General features: G+C 40.4%; 1 protein-coding gene across 11 annotated transcripts in view; it reads left to right on the top strand.

The window, feature by feature from the left end:
- MYT1L (myelin transcription factor 1 like) overlaps positions 1-24,847 on the top strand; it is a 2,965,652-nt gene that overhangs the window by 1,621,118 nt on the left and 1,319,687 nt on the right. Inside the window, exon 1 of one of the 11 annotated variants that reach the window (XM_044070297.1) lies at positions 14,143-14,434. The exons of the other annotated variants lie outside the window; for them this stretch is intronic. The gene's annotated coding sequence lies outside the window, so the exon portion shown is untranslated. Of the gene's footprint in view, positions 1-14,142; positions 14,435-24,847 lie in introns of those variants that run through there. 11 annotated transcript variants of the gene reach the window in all.

Below are 24,847 nucleotides of genomic sequence, written 5' to 3'. Positions count from 1 at the left end.
ATAATTCAGCAGCCTCTATCTACACTCTGTAGACAATCCCTAGGGGGTAAAGACTTCAGTTGACACAATTGGATGTAACTGCTACATAACAAGGCATAACTGGCACCATTATAAGCACACTGACAAACAGAACAGTCTGTATGGCAGGAGATGGTAGGCCTGCATTTACCCAAGGTGGATTGTATGGTAATGTACATCCAGATACCTTAAGGCAGCGTAGACATGGTGTGTGTGGGAGGTCACATCTGCTTTTATCGTGTGCACCATTGGCTACTAACAGACATCCTAAGGACATCATAGGCAGTACCACTGCTAGCATGTAATGCTCCTGAGGACTACAGCCGAGTTATTGGTCAATATATGTGGACAGTCTGACAAACTCTGGACAGTCCAGAGGTATACACAGAACCCCTTAGTGCAAGACATGTGGACCAGGCCTGACAATGTGGATGTTAACAGTCATGTAGATGGGTATATCACGTAACTACTGGTATACATTTGCCCCATAAGTTATGCAATCACACACCCCTGTCTGTCCTGACACATGATAACTGCTGGTACAGAGGTGCCATGGCCACATACTAGCCACTAGATATTGACATACATCTGTACAGCATCCCTCTGCTCTGTCTGACATACACGACTGTTATGGTGGCTCAACAGAAGTACATCTGGCAAGTATCTGGACATGACATCTCAGTGGGTAAGTACATTAAGCTGCTAGGCATGTAACAATGCACTGTGCAGGCTACAGGCAGACTGGCTCAACACTGGCCTACATTTCCTATGGGGGAATGCACATGTACCAGCATGTATAGCAGGTCCTACAGGCATGTCACAGCACAGAGTATGATACACTTGTGTGAAAGTGTATAACCTCAACCAATGTGAACACAGCCACAGCCACATATGGCAAGCTAGCGTAATATTACAGTATATGGACTATCTGTTTAACACCATCCTCATATGTGCCACTCACACACTAACCCCACATATACTGGGCAACTACACAGTGTGGTCCAAAGCCTGTCTATGGTATGGGATATGTGTGTGTGTATGGCCCTACAAACATGTAAGCCGATAGGGTAACATACATTGGAGCAGCATGTAACATTAGATAGAACAGGACCAAGAACAATGACATCTACCACAGTCTGTACACACGCCAAAGTACATATTAACAATAACAATACACACAGTGTCAACAATCACCATGAGTACACAGACCTCAGTACTGTACACACAACCATAGAATGTCCAGGTTGTGTCATAAAATATAACACCTACTACACATAACACGTGTAGCAGTCTGATATCTCACTGGCTTGTTATCAGATATGATGACACTAATTATGGTGTGCAGCACATATGCAACTTTTACTGCATGACATATATACAAAAGTTGACAGAGTTGTGGCTGGAGGCACATACACATGGCCAAATTTGACATGTTGCTGTAATACCCTCATACATTTACTGTTGTAACAGGGTTTGTTGCAACATATGTCTTATGAGGGGTATGAAGTCAGTAACTCTCATGGCTGTCACCATCTACAGACTGCAATCTTCACACTACCTTCTTCAGTTCACAGATAGGTGCTCTGTGGGTAACACATGAAACAACAGGCACACACACTGCCCCGTCTGCAGATAACACTACTGATGGGGGTTTCCTCATAAACATAGCACTGACATGGCAGCCATTAAAACATGTAGGATAGCCATATCCACACACACCCTGTTAATCCAACATTACTCTAAATGCAGTATAGCAGCACTTACAGTCTATAGTCAGGTCAGGCACATCCCACTCCTTTGTGTTGCCCTGTTTCCACAGTGTATGTCATTAGAGGTAGATCCCCAATCCATCTGAGATGCTGTTTGCCAAGCAACGGATTGAGTTCCTGCTCACAGTGAATGTAAAGGCCCAAAACCAACACGATGTTCCTAGATATTGGAGTGTGTTTCCATGCAATTGGCTATGGGAATGTCATCACACCTGTTCCAAATGCAATCAGCTAGAGGAGGGCTGCAATTCATGCAGAGGCCATTAGCTGATCATGAGCAACACTTAATATACACATGCTGCTGCCTAAGCAAAGCAGGTGTAAGTCTCCACATCCACCAGAGAGGGGGTGAGAGAGGTAGACAGAGGCAAAGAAAAGTCAGGGAGGGGTGGAAGAGTAAAACATAAGCATGTTTGTGTCACACACCTACCAGTACAGGGTATCAAACCCCTGACGACTATGTAGTGCTATCACATATCTATGCAGTTATTGGATGCGTCGCATAGGTTACATGTTGAGGAGCCCTCAAAATGAATATGTGATGGTGAGTGATATCTGCAACAGGGATATGGTAGCTATACAGAAGGTGTAGTACTCGTGCCTGTCTGCATGAGCAGGTGCCAGTGTCAACACAGCCACACTCTCACAGTGACATACACACATTGACACACTTGCCAGGGCAAATAATACAAATCATCACTTGTGAGATTGCCACAACACATTACTGTGCAGGTATCACATGCACCACATGGGTCTTATGGAGTTTATATGGGCAAAGGGTATGTGGAGGTGTGTGACATCAGACAGCATGCTTCAGTATGCCAATGGGGGTTATAGTGAGTGTGAATGTGGTCATAAGCAGCATACAACACACACACACAGACACAGGGTGCCAGTACTGGCATGCATGGGTGCATTGCTTCACGTGTGTGTAGTGGTTGACTGTGCCAGATGGCTATACAAGGCTAGGTGATGGGTATACCTTGGCATCAGGCCACATGACATTGGTCAGCATTGTGGCTCAGGGTGTAGTGTCTGGATTTGACCATACAGGTGGGTATTGTATTCACCATCCAGTCAGCTGGGTGACTATTGCATGCGGCCAATGCTGTGTATTGCTTGCAATGTATGTGTTCCTTAGTCCATGACATGGATGGTGTCTGGGATGTGCACACCTCCCACATGCATGTACAGTGACATGTGGAACTGTACCTGGGGTGTCTGGCCCATGTTGTGTACACAAGTTATCAGCAGATGTGCCAGTCCTGACCTCATGTGGTGGGAACTATTGATGGATGGCAGGTTGACCCAGCACCTACTTTGATAGCATGATACCAGTATTCCCCAGTGTCAGTGGCATCTGTCCATACAGGGCATGTTTTCAGACATGGTATGACCTTTGTGGGTCACATTTGAAAGCACCACAGGTGTTGCTAGTGTCTAGTGGGGAACATGAGGAAGGTGCACTGTCAGCATGTACGTGCCTATTGAACTGATGGCCAGGGTGCCATGCCCACTGTAGCCCACTGCAATCATATCATGGTTACTATCAGTGGGCAATATGCAGAGTACTACCAACATAGCGGCTGTTGCCTAGGCACATGTGTGTGTGTGTGTGTGTGTGTGTGTGTGTGTGTGTGTGTGTGTGTGTGTGTGTGTGAGACATGGGTTGAGAGTATCTGGTTAATACTAGGGTCGCTCACTTTGTTCGCTTGGCCTTGATGTCGCATGTAGGGGTATGGACATGCACCCCAGCCTCTCGACTATTTCACATATGTTATCCATGTATGGTGGACATTGTGATATATACTAGGGCCACCATATAAGAAATATGCAAAATCTGCTCCCCATTGAGTTCAGTTGTTATGCACTCACAACCACCTCTACACAGGATATAAATTACAAACACAGACACACACACACACACACACACACACAGACCTGTCATGTATGGGATTAGAACTCCTACCTAACTAGTTTATTACACTACAGCACTATGCAGTTATAGGATGCGCCACAGTGATTATTGGCGTACTTCTTCCCCAAAGTTGTATTTCACAACGAAGGACATCAGCAGGATTGCCAAAGTAGGGCATTTAAAGTGTAGTGAGTATGACTAGCCTAAAATGCATTGCTCCCTACACAGACATCAAAACACACACAAAACATCCACTACTGTCATGTGTGGGGATAGAACCCCTACCAGAGTTCTATATCACACTACAGCCTGAAACAGTTATAGGACACACCATGGGGATAACTTAAGTACTCATTCCCCAAAGGTGTATTTCACAGTGAATGACATCAGCAGGCTTGCCAAAGTAGGGCATTTGAAGTGTAGTGAGTGTGACTAGCCTAAAGTGCATTGCTCTATACACAGACACACACACACACACACACACACACACACACACACACACACTTGCCATTTTAGGGATTAGAACCCCTGCCTATGTCATCACACTACGGCAGTATGCAGTTATAGGATGCGCCACGGAGATTACTGGGTTACAACTTTCCCAGAGGTGTATTTCAATGTGGATGACATCAGCAGCCTTGCCAAAGTAGGGCATCTGAATTTTAGGGAGTGTGACTAGCCTAAAAAGCATTGCTCTCTACACAGACAGAGACAGACAGATGACTCACACACACACACACACACACACACACACACACACACACACACACACACACACACACACACACACAACAAGTCTGGGATTAGAACTCCTACTTAACTATTGCATCACATTACAAGAGTACGCAGTTATAGGATGCACCGTGGAGATTATTGGGCTACAACTTTCCCAGAGGTGTATTTCAAGGTGGATGACATCAGCAGCCTTGGCAAAGTAGGGCATCTGAATTGTAGGGAGTGTGTCTAACCCAAAAAATATTGCTCTCTACACAGACAGAGACAGACACACACCCACACATGCACAGTTGCCAAATCTGGGATTAGAACTCCTACCTAACTATTTTATCACACTACAGCAGTACACAGTTATAGGACATGCCATGGAGATTACTGGGCTACAACTTTCCCAAAGGTGTATTTCAAGGTGGATGACATCTGCAGCCCTACCTAAGTAGGGCATTTGAATTGTAGGTAGTGTGACTAGCCGAAAAAGCATTGCTCTTTACACAGACAGGACACATACAAACACACACACACACACACACACACACACACACACACACACACACACACACACAGTTGTCAAGTCTGGGATTAGAACTCCTACCTATTTTATCACACTACAGCAGTACGCAGTTATAAAATGCACCACTGAGATTACTGGGCTACAACTTTCCCAAAGGTGTATTTCACAGTGGATGACCTCAGCAGGCTTGTCATAGTAGGGCTATTGGGGAGGGCAGTGTGCATGCATGGGCCATAACACATTCATCTAGAGGTTGATGCACCACATGCGGGCACACGCAGGGTCATATTCCACAGGTACATGTATACAGCTGCTAGATGACTACTTCCTTGTACAGTCATGTTGCACAGCTAGCACTTGTACCACATAGTCTGTAATGCTGACAGATACCAGTGACTAGTATCTACAGAGAGTGACATCTGAACCTCATGTGGTTGTAGCCATTTAGCTGTGTGCTGGGTTGACAGACCTGGATGGCTCCTTGTCACAGTCACTCTCTTCCACACATCTGTGTACATCTACATTTGGCTTATTATAGTGTGTTGTCCTTGGATATATGTCTGTATTCTTATCCACTGTGTGTGCAAAGCATGACTGGTGCATACTGAGGAGTGTCTGCACTAACATCTGCAACTGCCAGATATGTCTGGTCCACTGTTGTTTGCAGACTTGGGCTTCATGTGTGTGAGCATGCCCAGTATGACCTTTCCGTATGTTGTTGTCTGACATTGCCTTCATTTCTCTGTGTGTGAGCATGCCCAGTATGCCCTTCTGTATTGCATATGTGGATCAATTCCAGGTAGTTTGTACTCCAGTGCAGACCTTTATGTTGTACACCTACAGGTAGATAACTGTTTCTGCAGGGTATCCGTCATTCATTTAGCAATATGGGGACAAAGTGTGCAGGGATAGTGTGTACTGTCGGTGATTGTGTCTGTGCTGCTTCAGCTAAATGGTACTGCTGTTAGCAGAGCTATTCAGACATGTGCACTGTTATACACTGTGATGTTTTCTGTCCTCATGTACTGTCAGGTGGACATTCTTGCTCACAGTGATGCCTTGGGGACAAGGGTGACTGCAGCTGTGGGCGGTATTGTGGGCAGACACCCACATATTCATGGTAGGTTATGCCATCCTGGAGGGGAGCTGCAGACACTTGCTGCTGGGTCTGTGTATCCAGTTCATCACCTTGGTACAGTGCTGGCAGGGGATCCCATACTTGTACATCCATCAACATGACAGTATGGTCTTATACGGCTATGGCAATACCTCATAGCTGTACAGATTTGCACAGGCTACCCAGAGGCATGGGTCATGAGTCAGGACATTACCCCTACTGTTGTATACAGGCAGGTATGTAGCCACCCATTTATGTGTTTACAGCTAGGGATAGTGTGTGAACACAGCTGTATTTTGGACCTTGTATACACATGCTGTCCATGCTCTCACCCCCCTCTGTTATTCTCTCCTCTTCCTTACATTAGTCATACATTCTCTGATACTTTCCCTTTGGTTATCACCCCATCATGGCTGTGTGCTGGTGTTGGTGCACAGTTCATGTAGTGGGACATGGTGGGCATGTTACTGTGGTTTGTCCACATGGCCTTTTCATATGGTGTATGTGGAGTGTGTTGTGTTAAGTGGTTGTCCATGACATAACATGCATTGGTAGTATGTGTGAGACACAGGCCCTTGGCAGTGGCCTGTGGGCCATTAGCTGTTGATGTGGGCCAGATGTGGCAGGCCGTTGCATTCTGTCAGTCCTACAGTCTCAGACCACCATACAGTATATTCCCCTGGGGTGACAGGGTAGGTGTGCTAGGTGTTCATGCCAATACCTTCTATCAGTCTTGATCAGGTGGTGTGGATGCTGGCAGAGTGATACCTACAGCTGGCAACACACCTGCATGGGACACCTACATTGCATGCTGCATTCTTTCGCTATTGCCATATACAGGTGGGGTCATATTGTACCCATTCCTCACAGCAGGGGTACAACCAGTGAGGTACCTGTGGGTGGTGTTTGCGTGAGCTTTGTGCATGTGTGCTATGGACAGTACTTGCATTTGACACACAGATATGCATTGGGCATTCCAGTTATGCTTGCATGTGTGGGTACATCAGCTGTTTCCCAGTGCATCAGTCCTACATCCTTTGCGATCTGTGAGTGTTTGGGCAGAAAACCCTGGTATCCCCTACTACAGGACCAGATAATTTGATGCATACCTGTATGTACTATTCCAAGGGTGTGTCCATTTCACAGTGACACAATATATACTGTATGTCTGGGGTACTTTCTCCTGTGTACTGCTTGTATATCTAGCCCAACAGCCATGACATGTCAGTCTTTCAGATGGTGACACATATTACCACCAAACATTTGCAATGGCTTACTGCTAGCTTGAGTTATACTGGTGGGTATTGTGTTTGGCACTGCAGTTGTGAGGACTTGTCCCTGTCATCAGCGGTAGTGGGCAATGGCCACCAGGTCTTACCTCAACATGCATACATACTGAGCACTCTCACACAATATGAAACACACACCTACCTAACACACACATAACTGCATATTGTGCAGATGCTACAACCTATCCTGCTACCTTGGCCACCTCTGTGCATCTGTGCTCCACTGGTATTATACCTACACATACATGTTCCTACATTTCTGCATAGGGTTGTGGGGGGGCGCACCAGACTGTTACGACATGTGTACATCGGATTGGGAGGGGCTCACCAGACCCATTACTACATAAATACATAGGGATAGGGGGAGTACATCTGACTGTTTCTACATTTCTACACAGGATGAGGGGGCACACCTGACTGTTACTACATTTCTACACAGGATTGGGGGGCACACCTGACTGTTATTACATTTCTACGTAGGATGGAGGGGCACACCTGACACTTGTACACATTTGATATAACTGTACTGGCATGCCAGGTATTCCATTTCATTCTGTATTCTAACCTATCATGCTGATTAGAGGCATATCAGTGTACTACAGGTCTTAGCTTTGATTGACCTACATATTAGTTTCTGACTTCCTATCCTTCAAAACTAATATCCCACTGCCTGACCTGCTGTAGTCTGTTTGTGTAGGCCTGGGGGGGAGGTTACCCATAGGCATCATTCAGAGGCCATAGTACAGATTTTGTTTGTCTTTGTCTACACCTGTCCTGCTGGCTGTGACTGTTGGGTATGTGAACCCCCCTGACTGGCATGTGTGAGTCACTTACCTTGTGGGTGTCCCAGTATTGAGGGTGGTGCTGCAGGGCTGTCTATATCGGATGCACATAGCGCACTCTCTACACATGGTTGAGCACAGGTAGTGTCATGTTTGGCATCCCTTTTACTGTATTTGAGAGTAAGAGAGAGGTGTTATTCCCTGGGTCCCTCCTGTGTCAGTGTATGTGCTATGCGTTGCCTCTTTGCCAAGGCCAGGGCATATTGGGCACTCCTCCTTCTGCATACTGGGGCAGGCTCAGGTTGTTCCTCCTCTGAGTCACTCTGTGCCTGTGCAGGTCTTGGCAACAGTGGGGGGCTGTATGGTCCTGCCCCATGCTGTTCCTGGTGCATCTGTTTCTGCAGGATCATACTGTGTAGCATGGAACATATGATGACAATTTGGGTACATGTAGCTGGTGAGTATTGCAAGGCTCCACCAGATGTGTCCAGGCACCGGAACCATGACTTGAGCATCCCAAACATATGCTCTATTATAATTCTGGTCTGTGCATGTGCCTCATTATGGAGTTCTTGTTCAGGTGTGTGTGCATTTCTGATGGATGTCATTAGCCATGGCTCCAGTGCATATCCAGCATCCCCCACTAGGTGACTGTGAGGGATGTCCCCATTGGTAAATCTCTGGTACAGCTGTGTCAGATGCCAGATGTGGGAATCGTGATAGCTTCCAGGGCAGCCAGCACACACATTCATTATTATGCCTGGGGCATCGCACATGACCTGTCAGTTGATGGAGGGGAAGCCTTGCGCTTGATGTGGACTCTACCTCGCTCACCGGGTGGTGCTTTGATGCATATGTGCGTGCACTTTATACCATCCACTACCTCAGGGTATTCTGCTATTTGGTGGAACAGTTGCATATTGCTGGCCAGCGTCTCACGGGTGTTGGGGAAATATACATGCTCACTGGCATGTGCTGACATGGCATCCAGGAACTGGTGCAGTATCCGGATGCTGATGCTTGTGATATCCCCATCATATCCCCAGTTGGCCTTTGGAAGGTACCTGTAGCTAGTATTCTTAGGCCTACACATACCTTGGTATCCACTGGGATGGTTTACCCTCTGTTAGTTCTGTGTGTCAGGCATGGCCAGCACAGCTCAACAGTTTGCTGTAGGAGGTCCTTGTCCACCCTATAGCACTCCACTATCTCTAGCTCATGCAGCCCCTGGTAGGTTACCTTGGGTCTGTACACTCTTTTCTGTCTCCTCACTGTGGGTTGGTCGGCAGCATTCACATCCTCAGCACCCTCAGCCTCTTCCACAAGTTGTTGTATGATAGCTATTGCAGCCCCTATCATTTTGTTGTTTTGTCTGTTAAAACTTCCCCACTTGTATACACCAGTGGTGTTGAGTATGGGAAAACCAGAGTGGAAGGAGTTTGCATAGTTTATAGTAGTGTTCTGGGCTGGGCTGGTCTGCCTGTGTAATTGGCTGATTCTGATACATTTCACCTGCCAGCTATGTTAGTTCTCCTTGATTAACTTCCTACTATTGTTTTCCCTTCCCATTGCCTTTCTGTTTAAGCCTGGGGGGTGCCATGCAAACACAGTGCTCAAATGTGCACAGAGCTGCTATTTCCTGGTTTTCCTTTTTTTTCTTTAAAACCCGGTGCGTGGCACGTACACCCGCTTAGGCAATGTAAAGAGTGCTAGGGAGTCTCAGACACAACCCCTTGCCTAACTGTGCTAAGCTAGGAACAAACCTGAGCCACAGGGCTCCAATCCACTTACAGTATGTCTGACACATACCCCTATGATGTCAGCTAACTCCTAGGCTTGTACCAACCTATTCCTGCTCTTACACTGTTGGGGGCTGACTAGCATGCTGGAGAAATCTGGGATTCATTATCATTCACCAAATGGGTGGTGTGTGTTATGCAAATTGTATTCCAGGAGAAGGCGAAGGCCGAGGTACCAGAATTAAAATATTTCAAACATGCAGCAGTTGGTGTTCTTCATTTGTATATTTTTATATACTTGGATTGTGAAGGAGTGGAGGAATTGTGTTTCTTTTATTCATTATCATTCCCCTCATTTGCATAGGATTGCCTGCTAATGCATAGTTACATGTCTCACACTGAGCCTCCCCCCTTAGCAACCACTACTCACTGGCCATGTTGTCTTCTGCCTGCCATTGACTATAATGGCAGAATAGTGGTTTTAGTTAGAATGCTTATTTTAGGTTTATTTTCTTATTTTCCCCCCGATCCTGTTTGCGAGCCGCTGCCCTACGCTTAATCAGCCAAGATCGGCTAAAAGCCTTATACTTGGCCATTGGCATGCTTTCTGAATGATATGCACCCTTTATTTGGAGCTGTCACGGCTCCGTTTTGGAATTTTCAGAAATGTACTCGGTTACTAACCGAGTACATTTCTGCAGATTACACTAGTCCTGCGCAGCTGGTTTCCAGCTTCCTGGATCACAAATTCACCTCATTTGCATGGATTTCTCCTGCAAATGGGGTAATTTGCATACAGGGGCTGAGTCTGTGCATGATTAGTGCAGGAGCGCTCATGCATGCCCCTATGGGCTATGCCTGCTAGAGCTCCTGCACTAATTCTCCATGCCATGCAAAGCTTGCAGAATCCGGGGGTAACACTAACACTAACACAGCAAGAATACTTAGGCATTTTATTCATTCAACACGTCACATACTCTATATGCACTGATTACATTATAACACATGCTTGGGCCCATCTTGAAACAGCTTAAAAATATTTTACTTTTCTACTAATAAAACAAGGAAAGCAATTGTTATATAAATGTTAATGCCCAGAATAAATCATTGGTTACCAGTCTTTGCACCAGCAACTTGGAACATCATACCTCAGACAGTTAGGAAAAGTAACAGCTTTAAAAAATTCCAAAACAACCTTTTACATCTCTTATATGAAAAACACAAATCATGTTGTTTTGATACAAGTTAAAATAATAGCATACAGCAGCATGTATGCTACATTCAATACTTTACAGATAATGGCATAATTCCATCACTTACATATGGAAAGCATTGTACCTACACATTTTTAACAGTGTATAACATATTTTGAGTTCTTGAGGCATATTGAAATTATTTTTCATATACTTAACTAACCAATATCTGTGTACAGTTCTGTATGTACCAAGGCTATATACTTCTAAATGTATTTTCTGTGTTAATGGTTTCCTTCAAACATTGTATCATTGTGTCATTGTCTATGTAATTTATGTGTTTTGTTGATGCCTATATGGCTATGGGCATGGCCAAAAAGGATCAGACTACCAATGTGATTAATAAAATAATAAATAAACTAGATGAGACCCTATTCCACACACAGTTATACAAATGACACCATTATTTTGTTCCTTTAAAATGGCTGAGAAATAGCAATTCAAACTAAACTGTATGAAAATGGATAAATGAAATGTGGATACTTTGTTCATGTGATACATAAAATATCTCATATTGTAACAGAACTTAGCTTCATATTTCATAGTTTTGCCACCCATCACACCATTACTTCCATAAACTTATAGCATGAAATATTTCATGTACCAAGTTCAGAGATCTATGTAATCTATATTTGTCCCAACAATGGAACTAGATAAAAGTATTTGATAAAAAGGTTAATCTGGTGTACAGTGTAAATAAGCTGTATTACCATCCTTTGCACTTCATCAAATATTTATTTCCATCATTGGTGTGTTATCATGTGTATTACATCCTATAGTACTCTTCACACACTTCTGGCAACAATTTCCTAATCCCACCTTATTGTACTTAGTCAAAAAGTTTATCCTAAACTTCACACCTTCACACACACATGCTGGTGCACACACACACACACACACACACACACACACACACACACACACACACACACACACACGCTTGACTGTTACAAGGAACTAGTCACTACAACCTTTAGAATAAAAAAAGGAGTAAGTTGGGTAACACTCTCATTGTGTATGGATATTCGCACATGAGAGCTTGCACTTCAGTAATTCTTCCTGAGATATCAGCTACCAACAAAAAATGTTCCTATGAATGGTATTTTATGTCTACACATTATACTTTGTTAGAAAGGACACAGACTTATATTTTTCCTAGACAAAGGCCAGTCCCAACAGAGTGACAATTGCAAATTTTTACAAAAAGTTCTAATTAGATTAGATGTCAGCTGAGGAACTCCAATAATGTGGCTTGTTATTCACAATATGAGCACCTTAGCTGAAGGAAAGAATGTATTAGCTTCAAAGTGACGGTTGAAATCATTGTATAACTGGACAGGTAGGTATTAGTAATTTCTCATTTTTCCCCATTCTGAACATCTTTCACTTTTGAATATTTAACTTTCAGCAATTAGAATATATATTCATTTAATATTTTTTAAAAGACGGATAAATAACTTCCCTTTCAGGAATTAAACTCATATCATCCAAGATTAATCAAATTTTGCTGCCTTCAATAAGGAGTTGGAGAGGCAGATTGTGTGCTTTTTATTATCTTGTCCAAGATGAGGTTATCAAGATCAGTTTTGTTTTGCTGTTAAAGAAAGGTTTTCTGAACCAGTGGAATAAAAGATCAAGTTTAAATCCGTTCTTAATTTCAAGGAAAAGAATGTGTCCAGTTTCTATTTGCTCATATGATGAAGGAGAAGGCAAAGCGTTGTACATATTGTCCTGTGCCTTGCAGTACTTCCATTTAGGGGTATTCTTAATTAAAAGTCTAAGCAGCTCCCGGGCAATTTATTGGCAAAGATCATTTATTTGTTTAGGTATTCTCCCCCCAAGTTTGATTCTCCTACACAACAGAGTACCACCTGGAACAAGTTAATACATGGCCAGTTGTGAGGATTGCCATATTACCGTTTCTACCTTTCAAAGGCGATACAACCTCATTCATTCCTGTTTATTGTGTATCACATCACTTTAACATTGTCCATATTGATCTGATATGTATCCAGCAGCTGTTGTAATTGTTTTCATTTTCATTTAACTGATGTGAACGAATCTTCTCTGTTAAGACCAGAAACCTTGTGCTGTTTTGGGGGTTGAGGAAACAATGTCAAGCCTACTTAATTGCTGCATGATATTTGTCACAAAAGAAATTCCTCTCTTATGAATTTGGGATTTGTTATGTGGCTTCCTGAAAAATCATAGTTTGATTCCTGCCATTTTCAGCATCTTCCGAAATTTACTAATGCATTTGCCGTGAGGAACTATTAGAAAGTAGGAACAGTTTTCTGCTCTGATATAGTATATTGCTGTTATGACAGACAGTATAAATATTCCCAAAAGCTCTAAGAAATTAGTAATCTATTCTGTCTTGTCCTCAGAAGGAAAATTTTCATTTGTGCCAAATCAAATCATGTTCATAGGTAAGTCAGTGCCAAGCCTGGATTTACCCTGACACTGAAACAGTTATTTAGTCCTTTCTACTCTCTGATGTAAAACTTACTGAGTTTAGGCCACAGTTACACAATAATGTAGGTAAGGGAATATGGCATTGTGTGTTCTCCTCAGATGTACAAGTACTATCCTGGGTCTAAGAATAGTCCATATGGGAGACTGCAAACTGAAACTAGGAACATGCTGCTTAGAAATCCAATTATTTCCTATGAGAAATTCAAACTGTGATGTAAAGTTGGACATCAGATATACCCAGTATTTCCATAAATGTGTCATCTTCTTTTGCTGTCTTCAGACTTTAATTAATTTGCTACAGTGACATGATTTATACTAGAGAAGTCTACTAATGATCTTTATTGATTTTTCTTTTTAAGAAATAGAGAAAAAGCTGGAGAAATTGTGTATCCCTTTTTGGTGGTCTAGAATTAAGACATTGCTTGTTTCCTCAAAACTTGTTCCTTTAAGCCTAAATATATTATTTACTTGTTGAAATGGTGTGTGGAGAATTGTTATTGAAAAGGATGAGTCTGAAACGTTATTGAATAATCTTTAACATGTCTACGTAACCCACCTAACTGCAATACTATGCTCTCAGTCTGTAATATTAGACTGCAAAACTGCTGACTAAGCTGACAAAGATGTGATAAATAACTACAGGATCCTTACCACTGTACAGATTTTTTTTGTGTTGAACAGTTTGCCATTTGTATTTCTTTAGCAACCCTTATCGATCCAGCGGTATAAACATTTGCTTGAGATATGAGAACATAACTTGATTTTGTCAAAAAGCTCAAGATGCATTCATTGGAAGTTAAGAGTACAAACCTACAGAGCTCTAGCCATGTGAGTAAATTAAGATTGTTTTATGTATCTGGCCATTTTGTGGAAGCCTTGTGATAGCTATTAGCCTTTTAGAATGCACAAACCTGAGTGTCTGAGACATATCATTAAACCAATATATGAATATATAAAATAACAGAGATGTAAACCATTTAGATTCATCAATCCATTCAATTTCAAGACACATTCATTTCATGAACAGGGATACATTTGTGAGCCAGCAAGAACATGTATCCATGTAACTGTCTGTTTCGGTTACGGTAATGATATTAAAAAAGAGGTCCAAAAGACAGTTAACATATGCCACCATGGCTTGACTCTGTATGTAAAGAAGAGTTATTCTGCCTCGTATAAGTTTTTTTCCTCATCTAAACAAAGAGGATGAGACCATTTCCTTTTTTTATTTACCTTCTGCTATCAATGATGCTATTACAGATGGTTTTGCATGATTTGAACTAAAGTCATGTGTTAGTCCCAACTAAACGTACTGTGATTTTGCTGTTTTTGAACTATTTTAAACTATCAATCACAAGTGACTTAGAATATTGTGACAAAATTATTGTGATCAACAAATGAATAATTTAAATGTGACTAATATCACGGTTACTGCCTTTGAAAGTATAGGCCCAAATGACTGTTTACTAGCCTTGCCTATGAGAGAGGATTTTTTTACAAGCCTAAAGAGTGCCCACTGATGGCACCTGTAGATGTTCAATTTTGGAAAGACCTGTGATCAATTAAGTAACTGCTTCTTGGATACATTGTTAACTGACTGTTGTAGCCTACCGGTTAGTTCTGTCAAAGGTATAAGTGCATCTTTGATTGAATTATAAGATGATTTATGCTTTTTTAAAGTTTTTCTATCACAGCATCTTTTCCTGACAATTTTCAGCAGATTTTCCTCTTTTTTATTATATTCCATTCTGTCCTCAGATAAGAAATATGTTCCCCTTTTATCTGTACTTCAGAGCTTCTTGCATTTTCTGTAGCTTTGCCTTAAAGCATAGAGGTAGACTACTATACATCCTTAGTCTTGTGAATTTGTTAAGTTTCTAACAATGCCCACCTGTATCTATCTTACAATCTGGCCTAAGCAAAACAGACACTTTCTATGGATATTTTTAAGGACTCTTTTTTTTTCTACCTAACATGCTGTTGTTTATGGATTCTTTAGGAAAGGATGTACCCTCCCGATGAAGTTTTATATATATATATATATATATATATATATATATATATATATATATATATATGTATATATATATTCAGTAAACGGCAGCAGTATGAATTTATCAGTATGAGAAGCACAGCTATGGAAAAAATATCCAAACCAATACAGACTCACTGTTAAGTAAACCCAAATGTTACAATAAACTGATGGACATAACATCCACAAGTAAGATTAAGCATATTAATCAACATAATATGCTGATTAATATGCTTAATCATATTAATCAGCATAATTCTTTGGTCCTTCTAGAAGATTAGTAATTATTTGTTAAGGATGAGCATTGTGGGTTTAAATGCAGTGTAGTTTTCATCTGTCTAGATCCGGGTTGACTGTATAAGTCAATATTTTGACAACTGAACAGCGGCTTGGCTATTTTAGTACAAAAATGGATAACACTTTAATATATCTATGCACGTATGAAACACTTGCTGGAGAAAGCAGTTGTATCAACAGAAAAATTAATGTAGAGAAATGAGGACAATATTTTTAGACTAGAACTTCTAGTTATTGCTTTCCCCCTTTAACCTACATTCCACATGAACTGTCTAATAATTAAAATACAAGAATTAAGCTAATTATTACAAAAAGCTAACTCTTCTGTTGAGGCTAGGTCCTTCCCTGTCAGCCATAGCAATCAAACAACTATAATCAGACCTGTGTCAATAGCACCTTAGCTGTAAGTGCACTCCCTGCATAAAGGGCTTGATGATGAAATCAGTTCTTGTCAGACTAGAAAATTACATATCATGTACTGTAGCATTAACTGCTGCCTTTCTGCATTCCTTTTACAGAATGGTAAAAAGTGATAACAAAATATATACAAAAGTAAATATTTTAATATGTTGTCACATTTAATGGTTGTTTATGCATAATTTAACTGCTTAAATATTTTTCACAGACAGATAAGTTGGGAAGAAGAGTAAAGGATATTACACAAAGACAAGAACATTATATAGATCAACAGGGAAGCAGTGTTAGCAGTACCTTTTGAAATAAATCATGTGCTTCCTTTACCCTTAGATGAAGTACTGCTGTAACCATGGTAACACTCTGTCTGAGTGGGAAGACAGTGAATATAGCAGTCTAGATACACAGTGTCATAAACCTATGAAGTGAAGTGACAAACTCCATGGCATATAAGCAGCAAACACACATCAATTATGAAGATATTGCCTATCATACATGATGATTTGTGTATTTTCCAACAGCACTTTACTTTTTTTGCAATATTTCTTGTTATGATTTATGTTGTACAAAATACTTCTTTTTTCCAATTTATGTTTATTGTAAACATTTTCTGTTTCGGCTCTCCATTGTGTTAAATCATATATGTCATGATCAAGACTTTTATTATAAATAGAATATTATATTTAAAAAAAAGAGAACCATTTAAATGATACAGATTTTTAAGCTTAAAATATTTTACTGAATTATTCACTACAAGCATAATGCACTCTTGCAATGTTCCATTATGTCACTGCTAGCAATTTTTTGACAGTGAAATGCAGAACCCAAAATACTACTACCACAGAACTAACACTGCAAAGGGATAAATGAAAACCTTGACTAAATATTCTAGGAAATTTTCTTTTTTTCTGTAAAATGTGATCATGTTAAGACTTATTTGTATTTTTCCATTGATTTGCTATAAATATTTACTATTTCTACATTTTAAAACCTATAGTTATGTTCTAACTGTGATCTTCTCTTCATACGTTTAGTATTCCCAGTTGCAGTAACCATCATAGATTTGTTATATTTGTGTAATTAGACTAATTAAGATAGACTCCAGAGACCTCAAGGCCAAAGGGTCTATTCATGATTAAACACATTCTGAGAAAGAGAAAGGGAGTGAGAAAAAATTACAGCAAGAGAGAGAGAGAGAGAGCATTTTATGGTAGTGTGTGTGTGTGTGTGTGTGTGTGTGTGTGTGTGTGTGTGTGTGTGTGTGTGTGTGTGTGCGTTGAGGGGAGCAGTGACACAATGTCCATTTCTTCAACACCTGGATTTTTATAACACACACACACACACACACACACACACACACACACACACACACACACACACACACACACATCCACAAACTTTTTTCCCATTTTTGCCCATGAAGTTGAGGAGTCACTTCAACAGTGACACTTATCAAGAAGAAAGGTTTAAATCACTGGGTGGGTAGCATTGCGCACACTCACATGTAAAACTATGGCCAATTCAGATGTCTATTTCACCTACTGCATGTCTTTAGAATGTGGGAGAAAACCTGATCACCATGAAGAAACACGTAATCAAAGGGAGAATGTGTAGATTCCACACAGAAGGTGTCCCAGCTGAGAATCAAATCAGTGTACCTCTTCTGTGAAGTGAGAATACTATCCTCTGTGCAACTGTGCCACCTTTTATATGTAAAATTACGTGCCAAGCAATCAGTTTGAAGCAGCACTTACAGCCTCGATTTCCAGAACAAGTGCACATTTGTATAAAATAAACTGGAATATTTATTGGGTGGTGTTTGTATGATTTTGCACAATGTCCTTGACTTTGTCTAATCAAATCATTGAGGACTGCAGCCACTAAATGGGAAAGGGAGCTGACTGTGGATGAAAGCAACCCCCCCCCTTTTCGTCTGCTCAACTCTTGCTCTTGTCATTTGCTCACCTTACATTCTGGCTTTACAGGACAAGTGTATATTTGTATGAAATAAGCTTTGGGTTCTGTTTATGTAAAGCCATCGTGAAACTGTCTCTGATTTTGAAGAATGTACCAGACTTTGCATTATTTTGATCCTCATAATATTGTTATTTTCTAGCAATTTATTGAGGACTGCAGTCACTAAATAATGAGAAACATTTGAGTTACAGACTTCATGTTCTTCAGAAAATGCACATTAATGAAAAAATGTTTATTCTAGCAAATGTCAGTAAATAACAGTAATATTTAAAATCTGTCATTAATTCTGGACCTTTGTCCCTCATTAATTTTTGTCCTGACTCTTGGTCTAAGGTTAAGCAGTATTTTTTACAGCAGTCAAATGAGATTAACATGGAAAGTAGCTATATTTGCTGGGTATCTGTGTATGGAATGTCTGTGAATGAAAGTATCCTTCTTGCTGTTTGATCAGTTTAAATGATTTGACTTTACAGGACTAGAGTGCATTTATGTGAAATAAGCTGAAATGCACAGACTGTATTTGTGTGAAGCAACCTGGAATACGATATTGTGTCTATGATTATTATTTTTATCGCAATCAGACATGTAGGATGTGGCTATGATTGTTGCATATTGGGACAGCCTGTGGATGAGAATGACTTACCCTGCTGTCATAATCAAATTAAGCACTCATTAGTCTGGCTTTTCAGGACTTGTGTGCATTTTTGTAAAGCAGGTTGGAATACGTTACTGTAGCCATTGTTTAATCTCATTTAGACATTTGAGGTGTGCAGAGTCAAGTGGTCATTTTTCCTGACCCAGTTTTCCACTGCCATTTTATTCCTTTGTTTCATTGTGATGATGAGTATGGTCATTGGTGGACTATGACAGCAGTATGAATGGTCTTAAATCAGGAAGATGAATCCAAACGAACATGTGCATTTATGCACGGCCCTTCCCAACACAAAAACGTTTGAAAACTACCTAGAGCCAAAGGTTCTCTTAACCTGCTACATGTGTCACTCCTTATGTCAGTGACCCACTGGTCAGTAAAAGCCTATTTAAATCTAACAGCCTAAATGCTAAAATCACTTTTTTCTCATAAACCACTAGTTTTGAAATAAGTATTTATGAATGTTGTCAAAACTAAACATCCTGTTATGTATATGCCAGAAACTAAGCAGCTTCTCTGAATTGCTGCCTGGTTAAAAGCTCTCTTTTAACACTAATTATCTTATTAAACTGTACTAATCTGGCTTTAGTCCTTGTATTATTCATTTCCACTTGGCAGCAGTCCTGAAAGATCTTAACCACCATGACATGGAACTTTGACCATAACTTTATTTTATGTCTAGCATTTTGGCATCAAGGCCTTTAAACATTTAAGGTGTGTTTGAGTTCTATGCCATGCTGTTTAAATTTGATTTTCATTTGGACTGTGGTTATGTTAATCCTGAAGTCCCTCGCTGCTCTGTACTTTTATCAATCCCTAAAGTAAAGTTAAGGATGGAGACTTAATGTACGACAGATTTTCAGTAGCATCCCTTTTGACTCTACTTTCATTTGATATATGTCTACTACATTAAACTCACCTGTATTACAGTAGGCATCACACCATATCTGCCAAGTAATCTCTTTTATTTTTATTTTTTTTTATTTTACAGTTTGTTTACCAGGATAGTCCATTGGGCTGAAGGAGCCCATTTCAATGGAGTCCTGGGGAGAAAAGCTCCAACAAGGTTAAAAATGTGATAAAGTAATTAGACAAACACAGCAAAAAAATGTTACAAAGTACATACAATTTGTAAAATTTGTAGCATACAATGGAATAAAATATGTACTAACAAAAGAAATATGCTTCTACAGAGCAATCAAAGGTAGTATCTATATGTATATATATTTACACAGTCTACACCAGTGACTTCTCAAGTCAGATTACAAAAGAAACAAGAATCAGAGAAGAGGGAAATTAAGGACTAATAGGTGAAGTGAAGATATAGGTGTATAAGGAAGAAGTAAGGAGTTTAGATGTAGGAGAAAAATTAGGTAGGAAACTAGACGGTGGTGATCAGAGTTGTGAAAATTTTAAAAAGAGAGAGATAGGTAGGGTGTGGAGAAGTAGAGGAGAGGGATCCAAGATAAGAGAAATTAGAGAAGAGAGATAGGTAGGATATGGTGAAGTACAGGAGAGTCAGAAGGGTGGGAGCAGGGGCATTTCCAGAGGGATGAGACGGGGGAATGGAGCAAGGTTTTGATGCTGGAGTGGTTGCTGGTGGTACAAATTTGTGGAGGAAGGGAATTCCAGAGTTGGGATAGAGAGAAAGACAAAAGGAATTTGCCTGAAGTTTGAATAGGATTGTGTACTTCAAGCAGGTTTTGATTGTTTGACCTGAGTAGTCTATCAGGCTGATGTAATTTGAGGGAGGAGTCAAGGGATGGGTAGAGAAAGGGTTTAAAGATGAGTTTATGTACATAAGAAGGTTGAATGAAGGAGAGATGATGGGGTAATTCAAGCCAATTTAGTTTGTGGAGGGCATTACAGTGGTGAGAGGAGGATTTGGCACCAGTGGCAAACTTTGAGCTTTTGTTATAGCAGGAAGCTAGTTTAGTCTTTAGACCAGACTGGAGATTAATAAGGAGGGGGGCACCATACAAGAGGGAGAGTAAAAGGTAGGTGGTAGAAAGGACATGTTTGGTTGAGGGAGTAAGCAGTTGTGACGGTAGAGTAAGCCTAGTTTTTGGTGGGTTTTCTTTATATTTGTTTGGAGATGAATGTCAAGTTTAAGTTGTTCGTCGATAGTGACATCTAGTAGCTTTGTATGGGATATGATTTATATAAGGGTCCTATTTTGGCTAGTTATGAAAAAAGCATGCTTGTCAATTTTAGTATACTTTGAGGAGGTGAATATCATAATTTTGGATTTGGAAACATTTAGTGCTAGATGGTTATTTAACATCCAGTTCTCAGCTGATAGGAAGCCGTCTTGGGTTAGTTTCTGTAGTTTGGGGATAGATTCAGTAGACCAGATTATTGTAGAGTCTTCTGTATATTTGATTAGCTTGGCATTAGGAATACACTGATATAAGTCATTTATAAATAAATTAAATAGTAGAGGGACTAATATGGACCCCTGTGGTACTCTTGTGAGCGTGCTAAGGGAAGGGGAACTACAGTTTTCCCACTTTACCGATTGCTGCCAATTAAATAGGTAACTGGAGAACCAGTTGATAAAGGATGTGAATATGTTAAGATGAGAAAGTTTAGACAAGAGGAGGTGGTGTGAAATTGTATCAAAGGCCTTTGATAAATTTAGCAGGAGGGTAGATACTATACTGCTGGAGTCGCATGTGGAATTGACAGTTTCGAGGAAGGAGAGGAGAGGTGTGGTGGTGCTGTGTCCGGTCCAGAAACCATGTGGTGTGGAGGTAAGCAGATTGTTATCAAGCAGGTAGGGCAGTAGTTGTAGATGAATGCATTTTTCTAAGATTTTTGAGATGGGGGGGAATGGGAATCGGCCTGAAGTTAGAGATATCAGTATTGTTTCCCCTTTTGTGAATGGGGGATAATAAAGGCTTTCTTCCTGAGTATTGGTATATAAGATTCTTGGATTGACCGGTTTATTAGGATGGAGATGGGGAAGGTTATGTTGTTGGAAGTTAGCTTAAGGAAGTTAGACGGAAGGTCATTAGGGGCATTTGAACATGGCTTCAAATTATGTAGGACTTTTTTACGGTAGAGATAGGAAAAGATTGGAGAGTGAAAGGATGGAGTTAAGAATTTTTCTTGCTCAAGGAAGGTGGATTAGAGGAGACAGGAGATTGTGGGCTAGGTATATTATTTGTAAAAGATATAGTGAGTTTAGCTATAGAGTCAATGAAAAATAAGTTAAATTGGGTAGCTAAGGAGAGGTCAGAGGTGTTAGGGTCAGAGCAAGGGTTTACTTTTTTACCAGGATGGAGATACTATTCCAGAACTTTTCAGGGTTAGTTTTGTGGTTGTTTTGGAGCAAAGAGTAATAAGATTTTCAGTCACAGGCTATGCATTGTTTGACTTTGTTGCGAAGTTGCTTATAATCAGTCAGGGAGGTAGAAGATTTATGTTTCTGGTAGTTTTTCCATGCTTTGTCCTGGAGGTGCATGAAGGTTATAGTCTCTTTGGTTATCCAGGGGGCCATATTGTATTTAATTATTTTAGTTCAAACGGGAGAAAAGCTATTTAACAGGTTGATGAAAGTGGTATTGAAGTAATTCACTGCATCATCCAAGGGGAGGGATTTTAGAGGAGCCCAGTTAGTATGTTTTAGTGAGTCAGAGAAGGACTGAGGGTTGAAGATTTTAAGAGAGCAAGTGGAAATATAGTTATGTGATAGATGTAAAGAGGTGGGTGAGTGATGAGTGAAGGCAGGGAGGTGATCACTAAGAGAGTCAGGAAGGGTACCCTTATCAGAGAAAGTATGGGGAGACACTAGTATCCAGTCCAAGGTGGCTCAAAAGGAGCTGTCTTTAGAGGGTCTAGTAGGTGAGTTCATTAGTTGGGTAAAGTTATAGAGGTTTAGATTGTGTGAGGTAGTGGGGGTTTGAATAGTGGCCCAATTTATATTAACATCACCTAGTATTATAGTTTCATTACTTATGTTAGATGAGAACCAGGAGAGGATTTCCTCGAAAATAGGGATATTGTTACCGGGTGGAATGTATAAGGAAGAAATGCATATCTTTTTGTGTTTATTTATATTTAAGAGGGCCATGGTTAGCTCAGCAGTACCAAACTTGGGTACAGGCTTAGTATAAAGAGTTACAGAGATGGAGGAAGAAAACAGTAGGGCTACTCCACCACCTTTCTTATGGGTTCTGTCATTTCTTATGATATTACAGTTGGGAGTGGTAATTTTGTGGTCTTTAATATGAGGTTTTAACCATGTTTTGGTGATACATAGGATGTTGGGGTGGTTGTGGGGGAGCCAGGCATGGAGGCTGGGTATTTTGTTACATAACCTTTGGCGTTCACTGTTGCAAAAACAAGTGATTTATTTGCTCACCTAATAAATGGAGGTATTCGTGTCAAGTAAATGTACTGACAGTACTCAGAATAGGTAACCATTTGAAATGTTGGGACCCGGAGTGAATGACAGATTTTATATGTATAATGTCTGAGATTGCCATATCCTGGATTATTCCCTTTATCTGGGGTATGGTAATCACAGAAATGGTATATATAAGTTTGGGGAAGCTTGTCCCCCCTGCAAAAAAGAAGTTTAATAAAAAGAGCAATGTTTGTGATTTAGTCTTCTCCTAGATTTACAATCTTTTTTTTCTGTCTGTTGGCAGTTGGTGTTACGAGTGCAAACCTCTCAATGGGAGGGTCTTCGAATAAGACATGGCAGCATATGGTAGCCCTACTATGGAAGTATATCGCTGTCACAGGCAGTTCTTGTTTGTGTAGACCCCCACAACTGATTGTGTAGCTCTTATGCCCCACACACTGTATAATAATGAGTGATTAAGCTTTCTTTTTATTAGTTATTTCACCTGCTGATTACAGTCCAGAAGGTTACTTAAATATTGTGCACACTCTTATCGGTGAAATTTTTTGCTGTGCAGGTACTATCCTTGTCCATTTTAGTCAAATACTGAAGCAGACAGTGTTTGTATAAACTCTGAGCTTATCTGCTTAACAGTTCTTTAAGTATAAGTAATGAAATTTTCTGTAGAGTTTTAGCCTGACCAATTAAACTTGATATAAAATATGCAGACTGATGTTATATAAGGATTTGTATCTTTTGAGCCCTGATTTTTAAAATGAGTTATTCTTTTTTTATATTAATTCATTTCACTTACACTATATAATCCTTTTTATCATTTCTCATGACCCAGTTTTCCACTCCCATTTATTATGGATTTGTTTCATTGTGACAAAAAATGTTAGGACGGACACCCTAAGGTAAAAATAAATAAATAAAGAAGTGTGGAATAAATGAAAAGAGGTCCAGCATTCTAGGTTACTGTCTCCAGAGCATCAATAGCAGCACTTTGGGGTTAAATTTTGAATATAAGAAGTAAATCCTTGCAATTGCACTCTATCAACCTAACCTGCTAATTAAATCGAATGCATACATTGTACATAATGTACCTTCCATCTTTATTCACCACTTTTCTGGGGATTAATCTTATTTACTGCCATCTTACAAATGTTAGTTTTTATACCATTCACAGATGATTTACAACCTCTGGACAACTTAACCTCTGTACAACTTGTTCTCTAATCTGTAAGCATGCAAGTATGTAATGTATGTTCTTCTATTTTGCTATTATACTTTGCTTAGTTCTTTGCTTTACTTAGTTTTACTATCAAAAGCCACGGTGGTGCAGTGGTAGTGTTGTCGCATCACAACAAAAGGTTCTGCTGTTCGATTCTCGGCCGGAACGCTTTCTGTGTGGAGTCTGCATGTCCTCCCCGTGGTCGAATGGCATTTGAAAGACATGTGTGAATGGGCATGCCTTCATTAAAGGTTGGGCGTCAGGCTGGCACCTTGGCACTGTAA

This window comes from Protopterus annectens, chromosome 1.part0 (genome assembly GCF_019279795.1).
Source record: "Protopterus annectens isolate FY-2018-M chromosome 1.part0, PAN1.0, whole genome shotgun sequence".
Taxonomy (NCBI): domain Eukaryota; kingdom Metazoa; phylum Chordata; order Ceratodontiformes; family Protopteridae; genus Protopterus; species Protopterus annectens.
Note: the sequence above shows the minus strand (reverse complement) of the source record. Positions and strands in the feature narration are given on the sequence as shown.